Source organism: Camelus bactrianus, chromosome 25, assembly GCF_048773025.1.
Source record: "Camelus bactrianus isolate YW-2024 breed Bactrian camel chromosome 25, ASM4877302v1, whole genome shotgun sequence".
Lineage (NCBI taxonomy): Eukaryota > Metazoa > Chordata > Mammalia > Artiodactyla > Camelidae > Camelus > Camelus bactrianus.
In genome coordinates, this window is record NC_133563.1 from 24,455,732 (window position 1) to 24,462,785 (window position 7,054).

Genomic DNA, 7,054 nt, shown 5'->3' on the forward strand with positions numbered 1-7,054 from the left:
TCATTGGGCAACTGTCCCCAGCCAAGTCCACTTTCTCATGACTCACTCCACTGTGGTGCTATATGATCATTTGGAAAGAAACCAGCCTTGAAAGGAACATCATTTCCCGGCACTTGGGACTGCACTGTCAAATTTCTCTCTTGTGCCCATTTGCCATTATCCCTTTGTTGAATGCATTTTTTAGACCTATTTGTAGTGAGAAGAGAATGTTTTAATAGATTTTTTTTCTTGTCCATCTGGATTGGTCCTAGGAAAAAACCCTCTGCAGCTTGGAGTCATGACAAGGTGTAGGTGAGGTCCACCCACAGCCCCATCAGAGCTTTCTGGAGGACTCCCACCATGTCATCTTTGCTTAGGTCTTCTGCCAAAAAAAGGACTTTTAAGTTCTGGCTTCAGTAGTTCTTACCTCCTGGAATCTACTATCAAGTTCTACTGATTATTGCTGCACTGCTCAAAAATGTTTTTCATTTGTCTCTAAACCTTGATTTCAATCCAAGTGTTTAGGTGACTCAGAATCTGAGTTTGATAGTAACAAATATGTTTTGTAGTATGGGAGAGGGAATGCCTTAATTTATACTGGTACATACTTACCTTAATGGCCTTCGTTAATTTTTTCCCGTACATTTTTGGTAAAATCTTTCAACGAGGAGATTTGAAAAAAAATATATGACATCTCTACATTGTTGTTAAAATAAAAATTTCTCCCATTGCTTATTATGTTTAACCAAATTAATCTACTTGCTCCTCCAACCTCACTTTAATGCCACATTATGCCTGCTTAGTAAGGGTCCTTGTAAGGAATGGTACGATTAAACATGAAAAGATGAAAAGGGTTACAGAGAATTAAACCAGGGTAAGACACTTGTTATAGCACCTTTAAGTCATGAAATTATGTTTGATGTTAGAAAGATGATTCCTTAAACGATAAGGTAGATTGTAGTAGTATATAAAATAGGAAAGGGTGTGCTAGGCACAAGAAACTTTATCAACAAAGGTACAAAAAAAAAGGGAAATAGTTCAATGCTTTCGGAGATATTGGTTAAAATATCCATTAGTAGTAACAACAATGAAAACTCCCACTTGAATGCTGTCATTTGTTGACTGCTTATTATGTGCAAAGTCCTTTATTTGTTTTAATTTCATTTGACTCTTTTTATAACAACATTTCTGATAAGTCATATTATTTTTTATTTTGCAAATGAGAAAATGATCCCTTTGAGTTTGTGTAACTTGCTAAAGTAAGAAGTAAATGTAAAATTTGACTGAATCTCAAATTTCTCATATTTCCAAAGCATCATGACATGTTGAGATGAAACACCATCTTGCTATCAGAGAATCATCAGACTGATGCATAATTCTGGAAGCCCTCACTCACTGTATTGAAAGGAAAGGCTATTGAAAGGGTGAGATTTCATTTAATATTTTGTATAAATAATGAAGATAGGGAAGTCATCCTTATCAAGGTGGCTAGTGCCCTCAAGTCGGTTGAATGGATAATCACTGAAAAATGAGAGTTTTGATTCAAAAATGACTCTATAGGCTTCAATGACCATTGTTTCATAACAAAGAGCACATTTATCAGCAATTATTTTTTTTTAAAAACTCACAGGTAGGAGGAAAACATATCAACTTTCCAAAAATAAGATGGTCAAGATATAAAGAAAGTGTGTAAATATGGTATGTATGGGCGTGAACCTGTGTGTCTATTTGTATGCACAACTTTCAAGAAAAAAAATACACATACCTAGGGGTGTGGAAATTCCTAGGTAAGAATTTCATCAAGACTTTAAGGCTTAGTAAACTGTCTATATTTTACATATTGTAGGTCCTGAGAGGGGCCACATTGGAAAGGAAAACAGTGACTGTAACAGTTCTTTATTCCTATTAGCATGAAGAACTAACTCCGTTATTAGGACAGCCTTGTAGAATTATGGGACAATTAATATAGCTCCCTTGGTCTTATAATATTAGATTGTCCTATCTTTTAAAATAAATATTTGTACTTTGGAGGGTTGTGTGTTGTGTTTGTGTGTGTATGTGTGTGTGTGTTTCAAAATTATCCACCAATCACCTGGAATGGTAAAGACTTTCATGCCTCTCACTAATCTTGAAGGCAGTTTGAGATTAAGATACTCCTAGCCACCCTAAATTAGGGATGCCAAAGATAACCACTGATGCCCTATTGGAGCCACTGAGGCATTACTGTAGAGAGAATAAATCAAGTCTGTTGGAGAGAGGGAGGAGGTTGGCGGGATAGCTCCTGAGCTAAAAACAACCCCTTTGTATAGATGTTAGTTTCCCCTAAAGACGGGTGGAAAGTTAGGGAGGGGGGTATTAAAAGAAAAGAAACAGTTCCGTAGATTAGGAAGTGACATGTCCATGAGATCACCCCTCTGAAATATTTTAACTTCCCCATCCTTCTCTTTTGGATCAGGGGAGAGTCATACTTCTATGGTTGCAAATAACTTGCTCCCCCGCATTTCAAAGCTTGGTACACCTTAGAATCTATATGTTAGAGCAAGGTAATTCTTAAAGGGGGAGACAAAATTGTATATTAGATTTATGTGCATGTATTTGTAGGTGAATAAATGGATTATAAAGTATATTCCAAGAGACATCTGAAAATAATTATGTTTGGAGGCTTGGATAAGTTTTATTTTACACTTTATCTTTGTTTGATATTGTTTTAAATTTGTATAATAAGATTGTATGTGCTGCTTTTGTAATTTAATCAGCATATGGATTCAAGTTAATTTTAACTTCCAAATGTCCTAAAATATTTGACTGAATATCATACATAGAAAATGGGAGGAAATCTTGTGATAAAGTGGTCTGACTTTATCTTGAGTGTTTTATTTTTGTTTAATCCTGGGTTCTATATTTCAAGGGGTGAGGTAAACACTCAAGAAGAGAGTTTAAATCAACGTTCGACTATAGGAATCAGTGTTGCCACCTAAGGATTGTATTCAGCTGTAAAATGCATGCTGAAGTCTGAACAGGGCAGAGTATCTGACACCATTTTGCAGCCGTGGAAGCAGGTAGGCAAACTGTCCTATCTTATGAGAGACTTCTGAAGTTTGCTGATGTTTAAATGATGGCAATGCATTTAAATTAGTTAAAAGTATTGTATGGGATTAATACTTCTGCCATGGGCCACCTGAGAGTAATTTCTGATCAAAGAGGAAGGTGGTCGTGATAAGAAAGCCCCAGAAACTAGTTCATAAGTGGAATAGGTGAAAGCACCAGAGTTCTCTCCTAAAGAATTCAGAAGGAAAACTTTCACATGATTAGAGAAGCTCAGAAAGTACGTGGGCTGTCTTGTCGAATACCGAGCTTTCCCACTTTGTTTACAGAAGCTTGATGACAAGTCAGTAAGGATACTGAAGGTGGAGTCCCTGACCTGGATGAGACGTTTCATTATCGCTAAGGTTTTTCCAAAGATAAGACTGTTTGAGGCTTCGTCTACGCCATAAAGGAAGGATACAATTTTGCTATGTATGTCTTGTCTTTCAGGAGACCGTGGACCATCAAATTACTTAAATTATTATTAATAGTCTTTTTTTTAGAAGTACGTTGGATTTCTGGGCTCCCCACTAGAAAAGCTAAATATATACAAATTTTAACAGCTAAACAAGAATGTATAAACAAATCTTCTCTAAATATCTCCACATTTCAAATTTTAACAGCATTTTAAGATACGTGATTCTGTTTAGATGTGATTTAAATGCTTCAGGTATCTGGTGATGCTAGTTTTTGTTTTTTTCCTACATCATGTCAAGAATTTTGTTTGTGCAAAGATTTTACCTTTAAATTAAAACAACACTCCAGTAGGAGTCGTTTGTTAGGATCTAATATTAAGTGCTTGCTCTATGCCAGGTACTGTTCTAAGTGCTGGACAGGTGTAGGACCATTTCATCCTCGCAACACTGTACGATGAAGATACTGTCTTATTCCCTGTTTTTCAACCGTAGAAACTGAAGCACAGAGAATTCAGGCAAAGTGTACAAGGTCAAATCGATGGTATATGTGGTGTGATCTGGAATTTGAACCCAAGTAGTCTGTACCCTTAATCACTATCTATGTTGCTTACCAAGCCTCGTCTCTGAAGATGCTTTTAAATAAAGTCTTAGATTCATTTGGATTTTGGAAGAAGATGACATTGAAGTATATTAGATTTTCCCCACATTTTAAAGAAAGTATAAAGATAATAATCAATTTCAGACACAATTTAAGCTATGTTACGTATCTTCCTAATCTAATTTCCTTCACTTGTCAAACAGATTTTGCTATATTTCCTTTAGAACTTTCAAAGAAATGAAAACAATTACAGAATTGAAGACTTCTTTCTGCCTCATGGTGTCTGTGTTTGTGCAGAAGTGTTCGGGAATATAGAAGTAATATAACACGGTAGGAGGCAGTGTATGGTAAAAGTTGATGTAACATGTATATGGATACAAATCCTGGTTGTGTTTACTTTCTTACTTTTTTGTGACCTGGGAAAAGTTCCTTAAATTGTTTAAGCATCAACTTCCTTGTCTGGAAAATGGGTATAAAATATGCAACTCCTAGGAGTCTTTTTAGAAGTAGACAAAACATATGGCATGGAAAGTGTGTTGGGTAGCACTTTGAATAGCACATGACAGCTAATATTTGAATTTTTATAAAGGGGGAAAAAAAAGAGAAAAACGTTGCAGATATCAGGAGAGTGGCAGTTGCTAAAGAAAAGTTCCAAGAGGCAATTGCTTTTCATGATAGTGAAGAAAGGCTCCAGCCAAGCTCAGGTCAGGTAGTAAAAGTTCTGCATATCTTTTTGAGTTCACTTTTTGATTTTCCTAAAAACTACTACTACAATTCCTTTCCTTGCTAACTCTAAGGAAGACCTACCATGGGTGACAGGAAAGAGCATGACTATATTTCTGCCTTCTTGGGCGAAGGAATCTCTGCAGCTTTTCTATGCTTCTCCTCAATTTTTATTTCTTGCCACACAGGAAGGATGCCCCAATAGAACAGTGAAAGGTAGTAATCCAAGAAGCAGCAGAGTTCGATAGCATACTCTTAGTTGCTAAGATTTCCAGAAAACTTTGGAAATATTTTTTATAATTAAATATACCCCAGCTGTCCTTTCACAAGTCTCTTACAGGAGTACAAAGGGACTGTCACTGATCATATGTTCTGATGTTTGCACAGCCATGGATAAATCTACAGAACCTTCTCATATTCACTCACTCACTCATTCATGCGCTCAACAAACATTGAGCCCCTTCTATGAACTCATGGATATGAAAGACGTCGCAGTTTGAGATACTGACACTGCTTTTTTTTTTGGTTTTTAAAATTTTGTTTATTTTTTGGGTGGGGGGGTAGGTAATTAGGTTGATTTATTTATTCATCTTAATGGCAGTATCAGGGATTGAATCCAGGACCTCGTGCATGCTAGGCTTGCACTCTACCACTGAGCTATATCCTCCCCCCAAAATTTGTGTTGGTTTTTGCTTTTTTTTGAGGGGGAAGGTAATTAAATATATACATTTATTTATTCTTTTAGTGAAAGTACTGGGGATTGAACCCAGGACCTCATGCATGCCAGGCATTCACTCTACCACTGAGCTATACCCTCCCCCCTACCCTCCAACACTGCTTTGGGTTTGGGTCTAAATGAATTCAAAGCTTAGCTTAATTCTTGATACATAGTAGGACTTTATCACATAATTTTTATATGAGTAGATGATCTTGTAAGAGCTAATGTCTGCTGGGATAAAGCAAGTAAATGCGCTCTGTCTCACAATTTTCTGGGTAACTATGCTGGAAAACTACATGGGTATCCAACACTGTGTTTTTAAAAAATGCCTGACTGCAATTTGTATTCGTTTATCTCTTTTCAGTTCATGAAGTCATTATGCATTTTTCCCCCTTGGAGCTGGCTTCTCACTTGCTATCTTATAATGGATAACAAGTTTTACACACAGAAAGCATTTACAAAAGCGGCTATGAAGAAATCCCAATATAGATGGTAGGTGGCGAATGTGAAGACGAGATCGGTTTGGGGCTCGGTTCCTCAGCTGAGATCCTGGGTGGCTCTCCCTAAGTCCCTTCTCCACTGTGGGCATCAGATGTCTGATCTCAGAATGAGGAAATGGTGTTAGATCATCTCTACGGGGTGTTTTCAGCCCTAAACTTTTAGGTGACGTTGAAGTTCAAAGAATAGGAATATTGGAAAAGCAGCGTGATGTGGAAGGAAAAGCCAGGCAGGCAGGGCTCAGATTCTAGCTGCTCTGCCAGCCGTGTGGCTTGGGGCCAGCTGCTTAGGGAGAACTTGGAGAAGCAAGGTGGTGGAGTAGGGGGAGCCTGGGCTTAGGCCGAGTTCGGGTCCCACTTGGGCCACTGAGTAACCCTGTGAATTGGGGCAATTTGTTAAATGTCTTTTCACTTCCTTTTCTTCATGTTTAAAAGTGCACTTAAACCAGAGGCTTGAAGTAACTATTAAATAAATCAATATTTAGAAAGCAGAACAATATGTGAATATATATTTATATATATATACACATGTTTATGGGTATATGTAGATATAAAAATACATGTTCATATATTTAAGAGCCAGCAGTTATGCTAAACATTGATGTATACACATGCACATATGCATATACACATGTACATAGACAATGTAAGTGCTAGCTTTTAAGTATATGTACATGTTTTTATATATATTATAGTAAACAGATATATGTATATGTGTGTGTATATATATGTATGTACACACACACACAGACGTATAACTGCTAGCTTTTATTTTATTAACATCTCTAGGCCCCACGACTTCCCTTATGTACAGCTAGGACAATAATGCAAACACTGTCAGTTCACTGTGCTTTGTAAGGTTGTTGTGAAGCGTGTATAGGTCCTTGATCATAATCATTGCATCCACTGGCTGACAACTAAGTACAGGTTAGACAATCAATAGCTTGGGTACTTGACATGTCATTGTTCTTTTGAGGGACTGGTGTAATTGCAGAAGGCTTTACAGAGATATGCCTGGAGCTGGATTGCGACGGATTGT

The 7,054-nt window shown here is 37.1% G+C and overlaps 1 non-coding gene across 1 annotated transcript; it reads right to left on the bottom strand.

Moving 5' to 3' along the window:
* Positions 1 to 5,545: 5,545 nt before the first annotated feature.
* Positions 5,546 to 5,617, bottom strand: TRNAA-GGC (transfer RNA alanine (anticodon GGC)). The gene has a single exon. It is a non-coding gene; the product is annotated as a tRNA-Ala (tRNA).
* Positions 5,618 to 7,054: the final 1,437 nt, after the last annotated feature.